General features: G+C 48.8%; 4 non-coding genes across 4 annotated transcripts; all 4 read right to left on the bottom strand.

The window, feature by feature from the left end:
• Nucleotides 1–394: 394 nt before the first annotated feature.
• Nucleotides 395–536, bottom strand: LOC138236660 (U4 spliceosomal RNA). The gene has a single exon (XR_011188733.1). It is a non-coding gene; the product is annotated as a U4 spliceosomal RNA (small nuclear RNA).
• A 1,330-nt stretch (nucleotides 537–1,866) lies between these two features.
• LOC138236746 (U4 spliceosomal RNA) lies at nucleotides 1,867–2,008 on the bottom strand. The gene has a single exon (XR_011188813.1). It is a non-coding gene; the product is annotated as a U4 spliceosomal RNA (small nuclear RNA).
• Nucleotides 2,009–2,238: 230 nt separating this feature from the next.
• On the bottom strand, nucleotides 2,239–2,355 carry LOC138236692 (U5 spliceosomal RNA). Its single transcript, XR_011188763.1, has one exon. It is a non-coding gene; the product is annotated as a U5 spliceosomal RNA (small nuclear RNA).
• A 5,723-nt stretch (nucleotides 2,356–8,078) lies between these two features.
• trnag-ucc (transfer RNA glycine (anticodon UCC)) lies at nucleotides 8,079–8,150 on the bottom strand. The gene has a single exon. It is a non-coding gene; the product is annotated as a tRNA-Gly (tRNA).
• Between the last annotated feature and the right edge of the window lie 8,060 nt (nucleotides 8,151–16,210).

Genomic DNA, 16,210 nt, shown 5'->3' with positions numbered 1-16,210 from the left:
CATTAACACCGCTTCCAGCTGGAAACTTTGTTTTTCCCTGTAGCTCACCCTCATCCGGGTACTGACCTGGCTCACCTGCTTAGCTTCAGTGGGTTTTCAGTTGCGAGTTGCAAGGGGATGCAAGTGATGGAGCCGCTCGCTGCAAAAGCCACTGCTTTGGCTGGGAATCGAACCAGAGCCTCCCGCGTGAGAAGCGAGAATTCTACCACTGAACCAACAATGCTCAGTGCCCAGGCCTTCAAAAAAGACGCTTTTTTGGTACTCTGTTAAAAAAGCATCGACATTACCTCTTTCAAAAGGCTTCACTTTCCTAGTCACATTCCAAGGCTCATTGAACCCGGGCTGTTTCCTCCAGCGGTATAGTATTGCAGTTAGACATGTAAGACTATGTCACGCTCTAACGAGACTGTCAAAAATTGCTTTCGCCGATTGTATTGCAAACCGGCGGAAGCGGGGTATTGGGAAAAGTTTTCAACTAGCAATAATCGCGCCTCGGCTAAACCTCACAGGCTACGATACTGCCAATGCGCAAAGCTGATGGTTGCCAGGCAACCGCGGGGATCCTATGGAAATCGTTATCAATCGTCTCATGGCATGTCGTTGCTGTAACGCTTCATATTTGTCGTCTTCTTCTTCTAGCTTGAGGTTTTGAAGAATTTCATGACAGACAAGGGCTCCGTCGGGAACAAAGGGCGTTGTGAGAAAACCGTTGCTTATTTTCAGTAGCAGAAATACAACCCTTTAAATACAAGATGACAGAACAATGACGAAGGGCATGCCGGGAGGAACTCATGCACTACAGAGGAAAGGGGGCGGGCACGTACAGTTCACATTCAAGCCACAAGTACTCTTCTCGGATGTTGCACAAACAAATCCTAACGTCCTGAAAGCATTGCAGCATGTTTGTGTCCCACTTCCCGTGGCTGCAGGACGACTGACACGAACGGACAAACACAATCTGTGGCGTTTAGCGTGACATAGTCTTGCAGGCATCGTGCTGTCTCACTGCAATACTATACCAATGGAGGAAACAGCCCGGGTTCGATGAGCCTTGGAATGTGACTAGGAAAGTGAAGCCTTTTGAAAGAGGTAAAGCACTGCACAACGGAACTGAGGGAGAATCTTACAGGGGATTCTGAGCGGTGTCTGCATACACGCAGTCCGATACGGGTGCTGAAAGCTTGAGCTACTCTCAATGTCATGCTGCCTTTCCTCGGAGTAAATCTGTTACATTGAAAGAATGCTTCTCGCAGGTTCAAAAAGGGACCCTTGTTAATTGGCGAAATCAATGATTTCGAATGAATTCTGTATGCGTTAAAAGACAGCTATACACAGAAAACATGCAGGACACTGCTCATGATGTTTCCCGAGCCGAAACACAGTGCGTTTTTCCAAGCCATCTGACAAAGCCCGCCCACTGAAAACTGCAGCAGATCGTGTAAAGACGTTCAACTTTGTAACTACTGCACGCACAGGAAGCAGTGTAAATTCCTCTTTTCAAACTGTCAAAGGTTTGCTTTGCGAACGCTGCAGGACATCGCACAATCTCTTTTGAACGGGGACAAACAATTTCTTATGGGGCGCAGTAAGTACAGACATTTAAAAATTTCCACTCATGCCGACGATGCAGCATGAAGAAGCGCAACCTAACGTTTGACAGACAAAAGCCGGGCGCCGCTACGAGCAATATGAAATCAAACTGACAGCACAAGGCGTTTCGCGCTGACTCAAAAGTGATCTCGACAGACGCTGTTCTCTGCATAAAGCTGAAAGAGCTAAAGAGCGTTTCTGTTGAGACGTAACAAGCTCATTTCTTTCTACCATGATGTTACCATGACAAAATCTGTCTTTAAACACCTTGCTCAGTCTCTGACGAGACTGTCAAAAATTGCTTTCGCCGATTGTATTGCAAACCGGCGGAAGCGGGGTATTGGGAAAAGTTTTCAACTAGCAATAATCGCGCCTCGGCTAAACCTCACAGGCTACGATACTGCCACTGCGCAAAGCTGACGGTTGCCAGGCAACCGCGGGGATCCTATGGAAATCGTTATCAATCGTCTCATGGCATGTCGTTGCTGTAATGCTTCATATTTGCGGCCGGACACTTCCCGCCCCCCAAAGAAAAGAGCGCCAATCAGACAGGCGGAGACCGAGGACTCGGAGAGCAGACGGCCACAGTCGCCGTAATAAGAGCGATTGTGAGCGGTTTTGTTTTCTCTCTTTGACCAGCCCAGCTGCGCCCCACCCGAAGGCAGGGAAGCACAAAAATTGTGTGGAACTCATTCATGCTCCTCTCCATGGAAATCTTTAGTAAAAGGCAAAAGATTTGTACGAGATGAAGAGAAACCAGAGTGCGTGGCTGGACAGCTGCAGGAGCCCAGGCTGCCTTCAAGGCCTCTGCCCTGCCGGTCGTGGTTGGCAATGCACCAAACGAGCCAGTGGGGCCCGTTCAGCTCTGGGCTCATCGCCTGCGGCTCTCGGCTTACCTGGCAGGGGAGATACCTTGATCAGCCTGTAGTTGGAGTAGTTGGATTGTTTTCTTGTTTTGTGGAAGCAGTGTTTGTTTTGCAGTTTGAGATGGCAACCTTTGGATCCCGCAAGAATGCTGTACGTTTTGAGCTTTTGGATGACCTCTTCATGGATCGTATGCAGTTCAGCAGAAAAGTGTTACAGAAGGAACTTGGCTTTGAACCTCGGCACTTGGATTTCATCTTCGCTCTCCCAGGTCAGAAAGCATTTGAGGTTGTTTTTGCTACCTATTCTCTGTTTGAACAATGCGTGGATGTGTTTGAGGCAAAAAGAGGGAAAGTTCCTGCCCTTGAGAAGATCAGCTTGCAGCCTCTGACACAGAGAGAGAGGAAAACGGTGCATGTTGTAATGTTCTCGGAACTGGCAAAGACGGAGGACATTCACACCTGGCTTAAGCAGTACTGCACCGTCCACCATGGAACTGAGGTTAGAGATGTTGACGGTATAAAAACAGGAGCAAGGAAATTCGAGGTTCGCTTGCTACCGGACAATGTAAATGGAAGCTTAAGGCACCTGCCCTCTACAATCCGGCTGGGCGCCTGCAATGGCTATGTTTTTTATGTGGGACAACCAAAGGTGTGTCGGCGCTGTGGTGCTGTGGGACACCTGGCATCGTCCTGCACTGTGAAATGCTGCAAGACCTGTGGCAAACAGGGACATTTAGCCTCTGACTGTTCAATGCTGCCAAAGTGCAATTTATGTGGCTCGGAAGGACACGTTTTTAAGAACTGCCCTCACGCCTACGCCAATAAACTCAAAATGAGAAAGGATGAGGCAGTGCTTGTTTCAGCCAAACCGGCCCGAAAAGCCAAAGCAAACAACAAGTCAAACAAAGAACCCTTGTTGGACAAAGACTCTCAGCCTCCAGCCAGGATCAGTCCTGCTGTGGCTCCGGGGCTGGTGGAAGAGAAATCCACTACGCTCCCACAACCGCAGACTGCACCAGACAAGCACGAGGGTTTGAAAACCCCCGAGAACAGCGAGGACCCCTCCCCCACTCCTGCTCCTCAAAACGAGGGCCAGTGTGGGGCCCCCCGGTAGAGCGGGTCCAGCGACGATACCCAGGATTCAGCGGAGCTGCTTTTCTCAGACTCTGCAAGTGCTACAGATGCCCTCCTCTCCTCCATCCAGTCCATCACGGAGGATCTGCAACAGCTGGTGGGTGAGGGGGAAGAGGAGACTGGTGCATAGCCTGCACCCCTTTCCCCTCAGTGCTCCCAGGAGCTGGACTTGAGGAAAAGGAAAAATGACTCTGTTTTCTCCCCGAGCGAGGAGGAAGGAGAGCATGGCGATGGGGACAGCAGGAACCCCTCCACCCCTCCTTCTACCCCCTTCCTTGAAATGGACTCCGTGAACGCTTTTACTGCTGCCACCCTGATGAAGGCTCATTCAGAGGATGGCTGGCAGGAAATTGGTAAGAAGAAAAAGAAAAAGAAAAGGTAACAGGTGAGACCGAAGAGAAATTTGTTTTGTAAAGACTGGTTCCACTTTCTTATGTAATATGGCTCTAAACATAATTTCTCTTAACACCAGAGGTATCAATGACAGAGTTAAATGTCAGTGTGTCTTTGATTACCTCCAGCAGAGAGAGGGAGATGTGTTGATGTTGCAGGAGTGTGCTTTAGCCTATCAAGAGAGGTATAAAAGCTTTGAAGATAGGTGGGATAAAGGGCCTTCTGTTTGGTCAGGGGACAATAACAACAGAGCCTCTGGCGTGGCCATTCTTTTCAAAGGATGGGCTTTCAAATTGAAAAGTATTCAGAGGGTCATAGATGGCAGGTTGCTGTGTGTGGATGTGGAATGGGGGACCGTTAACCTGCGGCTAATCAATGTGTATTGTCCTACTGACGTGGGAGGAAGGGTGGAGCTACTCAAGGCACTCTCCCCCCTATTGTTAAGTAGCACAGACGTGATAGTGGGAGGGGATTTTAATTGTATCTTAGAGCACACAGACAGGCAGTCTAGCTCTCCGATAAAATTGGATTCCAGCTCACTGGCCCTGCAAAACTTAGTTCAAGACTTTAAACTCTCAGACACATATAGATGTATATATCCCACAACAGCAGGATATACATGGTCAAGGAGGAATAGCAGCTCCAGAATTGACTATTGCTTTGTCTCAGAGAGAGGGAAAGTTGTTGGGGTCACTCTTCAGCCTGTCTTCTTCTCAGATCATCAGGCTTTAGGGTGTAGAGTGGAACTCCAGGGCGGGACTGTCTTTGGCCCAGGCCTCTGGAAACTCAACACTAAGCTGCTAGAGAACGAGGGGGTAGTATCCCGCTACAAGGAGAAACTATCACAGTGGCTGTCCTTGCAGTGTCTGTACGGGTCAGTAGGAGAGTGGTGGGAGGAGGTGAAGATGAGGACAAAGGCCTTTTTCATGGCTGAGGGAAGGAAGGCTGCTGCCAGATGGAGAGGAGTGCTAGCCAGGAAACAGAGGCAGCTGCAGCGTCTCTACACGATGCTGCACAGTGGCTCCGCTGTGCTCGAGGATATCACCCTTTTAAAAAAGGACATCCGGAGCATAGCCGAAGAAAGTATTGCGCCAGCAGCCATATCACCCTGCAACTCACAACTGGCAACCCACTGAAGCTAAGCAGGTGTGAGCCTGGTCAGTACCTGGATGGGAGACCTCCTGGGAAAAACTAAGGTTGCTGCTGGAAGAGGTGTTAGTGGGGCCAGCAGGGGGCGCTCACCCTGCGGTCTGTGTGGGTCCTAATGCCCCAGTACAGTGACGGGGACACTATACTGTAAACAGGCGCCGTCCTTCGGATGAGATGTAAAACCGAGGTCCTGACTCTCTGTGGTCATTAAAAATCCCAGGGCGCTTCTCGAAAAGAGTAGGGGTGTAACCCCGGTGTCCTGGCCAAATTTCCCCCCTGGCCTTTACCCCATCATGGCCTCCTAATAATCCCCCTCTATGAATTGGCTACATTACTCTGCTCTCCTCCCCACTGATAGCTGATGTGTGGTGAGCGTTCTGGCGCACTATGGCTGCCGTCGCATCATCCAGGTGGATGCTGCACATTGGTGGTGGTGGAGGGGAGTCCCCATTACCTGTAAAGCGCTTTGAGTGGAGTGTCCAGAAAAGTGCTATATAAGTGTAAGCAATTATTATTAATTATTATTAAAGTAGTCGAGGAGTGCTGTTAAGAAGCAGAGTGCAGTTCTTGGAAGAAAATGAGAAGTGTACTCGCTTCTTTTTCAGGAAAGTGGTAGGCTCCAAGTCTGTCATGGAAAGTGTAGTTGATGAGGAGGGACGAGAGAGAACAGAGCCGAGTGCTATCCTCTCCTGCACCAAGGCCTTCTACTCAAGACTGTACAGCTCTACAGAGGTAAAGGATGAAGAAATTCATTTTTTTACCTCAAAGCTAGAAAACGTTTTGAGTGAAGAAGATAGGGAAGTACTTGAGAGGGATTTGACAATAGAAGAGCTGAGACAGGCTATGGAGAGCTTACAGAAGAGGAAAACTCCGGGTGCTGACGGGCTCCCTAAAGAATTTTATTGCACCTTTTGGGATCTGCTTCAGGATCCGCTACTGCTCCTATTCGAGGAAAGCTATAAGACAGAATTGCTGCCTGACTCCTTAAGAGAAGGCACTATCTCTCTCTTGTTTAAGAAAGGAGCAAAGAATGACATAAAGAACTGGAGACCCCTCAGCCTGTTAGGCGTGGACACTAAGATCCTGTCCAAAGCCCTTTTCCTGCGCCTACAAAATGTAGTGGCCTCACTGGTAGGGAAAGAACAGACTTGTGGGATAGCAGGACGCCTGATGAGCGACAACCTGGCCTTGTTGAGGGATGTCTGTCTGTACTCAGAGGATCGCTCCCTCCCTCTGTGCATTTTAGGTGTAGACCTAGAAAAGGCCTTTGACCGCCTAAACCGGCAGTACTTAAAATTGGTACTTGAGCACATGAATTTTGGCCCCATCATGAGAAAGTGGATTAACCTGCTGTACACAGGTAGCAACAGCAGAGTAATGGTTAATGGCAATAGATCACACCCCTTTGAAGTCTGTTCAGGGGTGAGGCAGGCCTGCCCATTATCCCCCTTGTTATTCGTTTTGGCTATGGAGCCCTTAGCCTGTGCCTTGCGCCAGGATCAGGCCATTAATGGGATACCAGTGCCTGGAAGTGGGGGAGGAGAGGTAAAGACATCTCTATACATGGATGACGTCACCCTGCTCCTCTCTGACAATGCCTCAATTAGCAGAGCTCTGCAGTGCTGTGATCGTTTCTCTTTGGCTTCATCCGCAAAAATTAACAAATCTAAGAGTGAGATTTTTTATCAGAACTGGAGGGAGCCAAAAGAAGGACATGATCTCAGGCTGCAAGAGAAGAGAATTAATTTACAGGTGCCATTCCCCGGCATTGTGGCCATTGTCGGTGCTCACACGCGATAAGATAAGGCGGAGGAGAGTGGGGCATGCCCAGCGGCAGACATTCAAGGAGGGGGCAGTGCGAGGTGAGGTGAGGTGAGGTGCGACACCCCGGAGCCCCGACGCAGCTAATGCGGAGCACTTGTTGGACTGGCATCGAAAGGACGTGTGCGCACGGAGCGAGCCTTCCCTGCGGCGGAGCGCGGGAACTTTCTCCCCCCCTCCCGCTGCAGGAGTTGTGTGCGCTGCAGCGGTGCCGAGAGAAAAGCACAGAAGGCAGCAGGCTCTGGAGAGCAGGTAAGAGACGGAGCCTTGTGGGCAGGCGAGCAGGCCCGTTTTTTGGAAATTGCTGAAAAGGTTTTGTTCGGTGTGTGGCAGGCGCACGTCGCGAGCTTGCGTGGCGATCTGCCGGTCTGGAGTTATGCAAATGAGGCCGAATTGCATCCCGGGACATGCTGCGAATGCGCAATGGTGACTGCAGATGTGTAGGAAACGGTGCGCTCGTTTTCTTGTTTTGCCCACACTTTTGAGTGTTAGTGTGGCGTGTGAGTGTGCGAAAGAGTGGGCCCAGCAGGAGGCGGTGGCGTGCAGGGCGAGGAGGTGGCCTAGGCTGCGCAATTTGTGCTGTGGGTGCGGGCCTCTTGCAACTTGGTTTATTTGGTTTATTTATGGTTCGCATAAATAAAACCGGAAAAGAGGAATTTATTCTGCTTCCTGTGCGTGCAGTAGTTACAAAGTTGAACGTCTTTACACGATCTGCTGCAGTTTTCAGTGGGCGGGCTTTGTCAGATGGCTTGGAAAAACGCACTGTGTTTCGGCTCGGGAAACATCATGAGCAGTGTCCTGCATGTTTTCTGTGTATAGCTGTCTTTTAACGCATACAGAATTCATTCGAAATCATTGATTTCTCCAATTAACAAGGGTCCCTTTTTGAACCTGCCAGAAGCATTCTTTCAATGTAACAGATTTACTCCGGGGAAAGGCAGCATGACATTGAGAGTAGCTCAAGCTTTCAGCACCCGTATCGGACTGCGTGTATGCAGACACCGCTCAGAATCCCCTGTAAGATTCTCCTTCAATTCCGTTTTGCAGTGCTTTAGCTCTTTCAAAAGGCTGCGCTTTGCTAGTCACAATCCAAGGCTCATGACAGCATTTGAAACCAATCGCCACTGCGTTGGCCGGGAATCGAACCCGGGTCAACTGCTTGGAAGGCAGCTATGCTCACCACTATACCACCAACGCACGCCCACAGGTGCCCTGCAGGACACCACCAGAGAATGCTCACGATTTCGGAAGCTGTCTCCGGGACGTGCTGATTCCACACATCCTGAATAAATCATGATATTGTTAGTTGCTGTAGCTAGACGTTCAAATGAGTTTCATGGCCAGATGGACTGTTTCCTCCAGCGGTATAGTATTGCAGTGAGACAGCACGATGCCTGCAAGACTATGTCACGCTAAACGCCACAGATTGTGTTTGTGTTGGACAGTTGGACCCTACAGTTGGACCCTCGTCGACAACCTGAATAGCTTATTCAGAAGCAGTGCTGGACCGGGAACGAACCAGCTTCTTCCCAGGCACAAGAGTGACTTGTGAGGACTCGCGGTCACACTCTGTGCATAGAGACTTTCTACCAGCCAGCCGGACTGCTGGTAGATCCCCTCGGAGCAACGACTGCCCTGCGCGCCGCAGTCAGATTCCTCCGCCCGTCCTACTCCGAGCTGCACCTTGACTGGTTGGCCGGTAGCCAGAGGACGCCGGGACAACACCCATTGGACAACCGCTGGAACAGAGGCTGCAACAGAGCCTGTCAGCTGGTTTGGTGTTCGTGCCGGGAAATTCCAAATCCATACACAGCGGATAAGTAAACCCCATGTTCTACATTGCGTCTCGAGAATTCAATTGTACCTCAACACAAGTTGTTATCAATTTTAATTCATGAGTAATGTATTTACTTCCGAGTTTAGAGTAACAGTGGGTAATAACACTGATTAGCGATTTGGTAACCGAACGATATATATTGACATATATTCTCTGTTGTGTATCTCTTTGTGTTTGCATCTCTTCGGGATTATATACCTTGTATATTGATAACCCTCACAGTAAGGTCTGCCACTCGTATCCAGGCAGACTAGTATATGTTTGGTGCACAATTTATATTAATAAATGTATCTAGTGTATTGAACCCCTGTGTGTGCGTTGTTAGTTGTTCTGACGATTGATTTTCTAAAAGCCCCAACGAACAACCTTGTGATTACTGCTACAATTAATAATTGTCTCAGTAAACCCATCAAACCATTACATTTAATGGCGTCCCTGGGTGGGCGAGTTTAGAATGAAATGAGAATCAGTCGCACAGAATAACTGAAGTTCAGCACAGCACCGCGGCTTCTATACGCGAATACCGGGTGTGCTGATAACTGCGTAAAGAAATCCCCCTGTTTTCTAGCGTTTAGTGTAACGTGTGCTGATTGGAAATCCATCTGCTCGGGTGTCTAGATTCCATACTGTATTTTGGAAAAAGAAAAAAAAAAGTAATACTCTTAAAGTTTCTCTGACGTAATGACAATGGCTGCTAAAATGTCTGAAGTGGAGTCGCTTATAAGTACTATTTCTAGCGACGACAATCCTGGTTACTGGAGTGGTATCGAAAAGTTGAACTTTGATGATATTGAGAAGCTGCAAGTAGATTTAGTAGCTAAGGTAGCGAACCAGCTTAACACAGGAGTGTCTGTGAACGCAGTTCTGGTCCTATCGAGTTTCACCTTAAATCTAGCTAAACAGCTGGAACTGTCTTTGTCCGAGCTGACAAAGTTTCAAAAGCTTCAGGGAACGCTAGAAAGATATAGGGCGGAGCGAGTCGAGTTGTTGGATATAATCAGAGAAAAGAGAGTGAAAAATGAGGAAAGTGAAGACTGACTCAGGGAAGTTTTAGGTAAATTAGATGACTTGTCTGCTAGAGAAACTGCGGCTGAGGTAGCTAGGAGAGACCTGGAAGCGAGCTCGAAAGAAAAAGAAAAAGAAATTGAGAGTTTAAATGAGCTCAGCCAGGAAAGGCAAAAGGAGTCAGATGCTGCCGTACTGGAAGCAAAATAGACTAGATCCCACTTGCATGCCAGCCCACCTAGCAGCCCGGAGCGCTCACCCAGCGCGCCGGGAGGAGGTTTCTCCCGGCCAGGGTCTGTGGTCGGATCGGCATGGGGGAGATCGCCGAGTCCTGCGCGAAACGCAAGGGCGAGTCAATTCAGGCATAGACCCCCTGCTCCTGATCACGGCCGTCTCCCTGACCGCGGTGAAACCGTAAAAATTAACCTCCACTCCCTGAGGCAGTTAGCCAAAGATGTAGAAAGGTTTGACCCGTCAGTGTCAGGGAATAATGTGGAGACCTACATCGATGAGCTGAGATATACTTTGCAGTTTATGCCCGAAGCGTCCGAACAGGAAAAGGCTATGTAAGTAAGGAAAACTACCAGCCGAGCGGTCCACGAGTGGATGTCTAGACAAGGACCGGAGGTCTGTAATAGCTTTGAGGAGCTGTGTCAGGCAATGATCGGAGAATTTTCGGCTTTTATCGATCCCATAGCTGCCGTGGCTGCTGTGCACCATATTAAGCACGAAAAAGCTGAAGCCCCTCGCGACTATTATCAGAGGCTTAGGCGCACTTATTTTGCAGGGCGGAATGAAGAGGGTTGAGAAGAGAACGTGAATTTCAAAGGTTTATTCATTGCTAATCTGCATCCCTCAGTCAGGAAAATGATTGTGATGCACACACAGCGATGAAAATGGCTGACATTAGAAGGTTGGCTCAAAAAGCCTGGGGAGCTGAAATCTCTGCTTCCTCAGAGCGAAAACCTGCTAAAACGGCCGTGTTCGCCACTAAAGCCAGCAGGGTTGACGACTCGCCTCAGCTCGAGGCAGCTGAGGTTCCTGAGCTCGCTAAGCCCCGGCGCAAAATAGGCAGGCAGGACCGCACTAAGCGTCAGAGCCGCCGTGAGCGCTACGGGGAAGGCAAGGGCTCAGGCAGAGTCTATCATAAGACTGGACGAAGGGAGTCGACTGCAGCCCGCCTGGCCAGGCTTGAACAAGCCCTGCCTGAGAGATCAGGACAGGGTAAACCTTCCGCACCGAATGCCAGAAGTGTGAATGAGCTTAGGGGGACCACGCCCCTTCTCACTGGAGGAGGCGGGGATCCGTCCCAAGCCCCTCCCTCAGTCTATCTGATTGGGTGGGAGGGTTCCTGCCTGGAAGAAGGCTGTGACTCTGAGTTGGGCGCTGACCCCGCCCCTGAAGTCAAAGAAAAGGCAGGCTTCCAACAATTCTTAGGGAATCTCAGCCAGAAAGGCAAAGCAAGGCGTATTTATATCAAGGTTTCTCTTGAAAACGTCTTAGATAGAGAAGCACTGATTGACACTGGGGCTGAAGTTAGTTTGATGTCAGCCGATCTACTCAGCGAGCTCAAACGAGTAGCGAAAGGAAAAGGCATCAGACTTAAGGTAGAACCGTGTAAGATAGATATTTCCAGCTATACCCAGGATCATGCCAGGATCACACACCGAGTGTGGGTGGCACTTAGGTTCGGGCCAATGAACGTGGTGCATCCTGTTTACATCTCTAGGTTAAAAACAGAGCCACTACTCATTGGCCAAGACCTGCTTGACAGGCTGGAGCCTCTGGTGGACTGCCAGCGTGGAAAATTGTGGGCTCAGGTCAAAAACCCTAAGCCTGTTGCACAGCAAAAAGGGGGATTCAGTGGTTATGCTGTGATCACACAGTGCGCACTGAACACTATAGCTGAGTTGGAGGTTCCTCCTGGTTCCTCTGGACGAGAATAAATGTCTCTTCTTGCTTTCCAAAACTACAGGGAAGTCCTGCCCAGGCCAGCACTCCCACGGTCTCCCAACTACAGGAGCAGTGCTCCGAGCAGCTGCTTGACCCGCCAGGTAAAGCACACCCCCTTTTCATCCCTGAAGAAGAGTGGATCTCCCTGTCCGGTAATGAATGGGAGTCCTTTCTGTGCACCCTGGTACCTCAGGGGGTCCAGGACTACCACCCCATGGTGGTGGGAGGGGGTCCAGGTGGCAGAAGTGCAGGTTGATGATGTAATTCTTAGCCTCAGCTCTGAGAAGTCCATAATCAGTGAAGGTCTGTTCGAGGACCTGTCGCGAAGCTGTCAGGTGACCCTGGTGACGCAGTCACAGGTTCTGTGGTGGGCACCCCCACCTCATAGGTCCATTTGGAGCAAAGGAAGCTGTGTAGCTTCCATCTCCATCGGAAAAAGGAAGTTTGCTCACTACTTCCAGGTAGCACCTCAGCTGACCCATTCGGTCTGCATTGGTGCAGACCTATTGGTTCGACTGGGCGCCCAGCTGGACACAGTAAACAGTGTGCTGTGGAAACGGGTGGACCCAGATGCCCACTCTCTAAGCGGTGACCCCGAGAACATTCGGTCAGGTCAGACGATTCCTCAGGCCTGCCAGGTAGTAAACGAATCGGACCTGATCGTTCCTGCGTCAACAGCAGGGTTTCCGGTACGCCTTGTCCTAAAGAAGGGACAGAGAATGGACGCTGAGATGGTTTTCTTCCAACCATCAGCTCAGTTTATCAGACTGAACCTAGCAGTCTGTTGTACCCCCAGACTGGAACGGAATGGCCGAGCCACCTGCCTGTTGGTGCAGAACATAGCAAAACAAGATGTCAAAATCCCTGCTCGCACTGACATGGGACTGGAATTGACAATAGTTTCTATGATTTCGAACTGGCCATCCCAGTACTGGGGCAGCTCCCTGGTCCCTTGGCTTCATAAAAGCGCCCCTGTAATAAAGAAATTAAATCCAAAATCAAGAGGGCAGTTGCCTACTGAAATACAAGAAGTCATCAATTTTAACCTAGCAACACATTAAAGGCTGCATCTATACAAGTGCGATTCTAGAAATGCTCACCAGATTACGTTTTAAGAAGGAACTGCGCCTCAGGTTCCGCCGAGATCTTAACTCGGATGGCAGGATTCAGAGTCCGGAGTGTGGACTGATGGCGAACGGAGGGTCCACATACTGTGGATCCCTCAGTGATCTTCCACGTATTCAAACCGCCAGCGTGTGACTCCCCTTTCCCCGTGACCTCATTGCTCTGCTCTCTCCTCTGTGCAGCCGAGCCCGACTCACGGTAAAGTGAAAAAAACTATGCCCTCAACGTAAGATTTACTCTGGAGCGAGGATAGATGTTACCTTTTTATCATTTAACAGGATGTATGTGATGTGGTGACTAGGTTCAATTTTGTATCCTCTTTAAAAGATTAAGGACTGGGGTGAGCGTGATTTACCACCCTTTCAGCTAAGAACCCGACTTGCGCACCGTTTAAGCTGCATAGACTCGGTCGTTTAACTCTTCTCCGGTAGCAGGGTTAAGGTTAAAGAAAAAAAAATAGCTGACTCCTTTTTTTTGCCAGCCGCTAGCGCTGATTAGCAAGGCTTGTATTTCATGTTTTGCAAGTTGCATCCATTTTAAGAAAAACAAGTCGCGTTAAAGACAGGAAATGAATACTTGCATTTAATTAAGTCTAGCCGTAGGCGGGGATCTCCTGTTTACTAGACAGGCGCTTTAACCAACTAAGCCACGGCACCCCAGGAGTGTTGTCCTTTTGCAGCCACTTGGACACACCACTCAGACACATCTGCATTCGGTGTGTGCTCCGCCTGCTCGCTGAGCAAGTTGCCACCTTTACATACAATAGCAACATCGACACCAAGAGAAAGGATGACAAATGGCTTTTATCTGGAACTTTTCATGTCCAAGGAGCTCAATGTGCTTTCTGTGTACAACAGGGCCACTGAACTCCACACTGGCCACTGAACCACAGCAGTGGCTTGCTGGCTTGACATCTCCCAAGGAAAATGTTGAAATCACATGTGGAACAGGAAAATGACCCTCAAGTACGTGGGGAAAAAAAGAAAAAGATCATCTGGAGCGCGCCAACCCATGTCCGGACAGCCCAGTTTTGTCGACAAGGTGGCTGAGTGGTTAAGGTGATGGACTGCTAATCCATTGTGCTCTGCAGGCATGGGTTCGAATCCCATTCTCATTGCTCTCCATGTCTGACACGTGTGCCTGTTCGATGTTGGCCCTCCTGTCGTTTGCTCCAGTGCTAGAGCTGTAAATTTTCTAGCGGTGGCTGAACATGGTATAGTAGGCCAACGTCGGTATCGAGCAGTGACAGTAACAGTACTTACTGCGCCCCATAAGAAATCGTTTGTCCCTGTTCAAAAGAGATTGTGCGATGTCCTGCGGGGTTCGCAAAGCAAACCTTTGACAGTTTGAAAAGAGGAATTTATTCTGCTTCCTGTGCGTGCAGTAGTTACAAAGTTGAACGTCTTTACACGATCTGCTGCAGTTTTCAGTGGGCGGGCTTTGTCAGATGGCTTGAAAAAACGCACTGTGTTTCGGCTCGGGAAACATCATGAGCAGTGTCCTGCATGTTTTCTGTGTATAGCTGTCTTTTAACGCATACAGAATTCATTCGAAATCATTGATTTCTCCAATTAACAAGGGTCCCTTTTTGAACCTGCGAGAAGCATTCTTTCAATGTAACAGATTTACTCCGGGGAAAGCCAGCATGACATTGAGAGTAGCTCAAGCTTTCAGCACCCATATCGGACTGCGTGTATGCAGACACCGCTCAGAATCCCCTGTAAGATTCTCCCTCAATTCCGTTTTTCAGTGCTTTAGCTCATTCAAAAGGCTTCGCTTTGCTAGTCACAATCCAAGGCTCATGACAGCATTTGAAAACATTCGCCACTGCGTTGGCCGGGAATCGAACCTGGGTTAACTGCTTTGAAGGCAGCTATGCGCAACACTGGCTCGCTCCAGAATAAATCTCACGTCGAGGGCATATTTTTTTCCATTTTACCGTGAGTCGGGCTCAGCTGCACAGAGGAGAGAGCAGAGCAATGAGGTCACGGGGACAGGGGAGTCACACGCTGGCGGTTTGAATACGCGGAAGATCACTGAGGGATCCACAGTATATGGACCCTCCGTGCGCCATCAGTCCGCACTCCGGACTCTGAATCCTGCCATCCGAGTTAAGATCTCGGCGGAACCTGAGGCGCAGTTCCTTCTTAAAACGTAATCTGGTGAGCATTTCTAGAATCGTACTTGTATAGATGCAGCCTTTAATGTGTTGCTAGGTTAAAATTGATGACTTCTTGTATTTCAGTAGGCAACTGCCCTCTTGATTTCGGATTTAATTTCTTTATTACAGGGGCGCTTTTATGAAGACAGAGTCATGTTCAGGTACTTTGCTTGATGGAGGAAGCTCATTTCGGACTCTGTGATCTGCTCACCTGGAAAGGTCTGCTATACTACTACAAGAGATAAGTAGAGTCTGGAAGAAGGGACAATTTTATGATGCTTTGGAAGATAATGTTTTTTTTTCTTATACTGAAAATTAAAGGTAGTTGTTTCTATATGGACTCAGTCTTTGGAATTTGTATATTTATATATTTCAGTGAACCCTCAGCCATTCCTTCTGTATTGTAATTCAATTTCTCTTTTACAATTCCTTCCCCACTTCTAGGACCTGCAGTTGCTGAACTCCACAATGGCTTCTATTGGAAAGTCTGTGACTGAGACCAAGTAAGTGTTCACTTTTTTATGAAACCATTATTTATTTTGGAGCAATGAGCAATTCTTATATAAATGCAATAAAATCATTATGCTCAAACTATGAGAGAGAAAATTAAGGATAATTTAAGAAATCAGTCTTAGCTTGTTTCTGTACAGAGATGGTATTATTTATTTTCAAAGGAAACCCGCGAGGATTCCCCTGGTGTGCAAGATGTGCCTGAATACTCTTGATCAGCTTCCTGCTCACTTGAAGAGGGCGTGTATGAAGCACGCCACGGCAGAAGAGATCAGGATGGCCTCTCAACAGGCGAGGGAGGACATGATGAATCACCTGAAGAACGGGGTCATCAAGGATTACCACAGAATAGAGATCGTGTCTGGTGAGGCAAACAGGATAGTGGTTGTAAGACTGCTAGAGTCCTTGGGCCTTTTTGTACATGGGAAGCCTGAAGACACATCGGCAAGGTGAGATATTTTTAATCTGTAAGGCTTCTGTAGTTTCTTTTTGAAATCATTGTTACAACATATTATGTAAAAGCATGTTGAAAAGAATCTACCTGCATTCCAGCGGCCCTGAGCAAGAGGCCGCTGTCCAGGAGGAAGAGATGCCAGAGGCTGCTCTAGAAACTGAAACAGAAGCGGATAAGGAAGGGGAAGATGTGAGCTCTGAAGAACTCTATCA

This window comes from Lepisosteus oculatus, unplaced genomic scaffold (genome assembly GCF_040954835.1).
Source record: "Lepisosteus oculatus isolate fLepOcu1 unplaced genomic scaffold, fLepOcu1.hap2 HAP2_SCAFFOLD_93, whole genome shotgun sequence".
Classification (NCBI taxonomy): Eukaryota; Metazoa; Chordata; class Actinopteri; order Semionotiformes; family Lepisosteidae; genus Lepisosteus; species Lepisosteus oculatus.
This window is presented reverse-complemented; position numbering and strand designations above follow the sequence as displayed.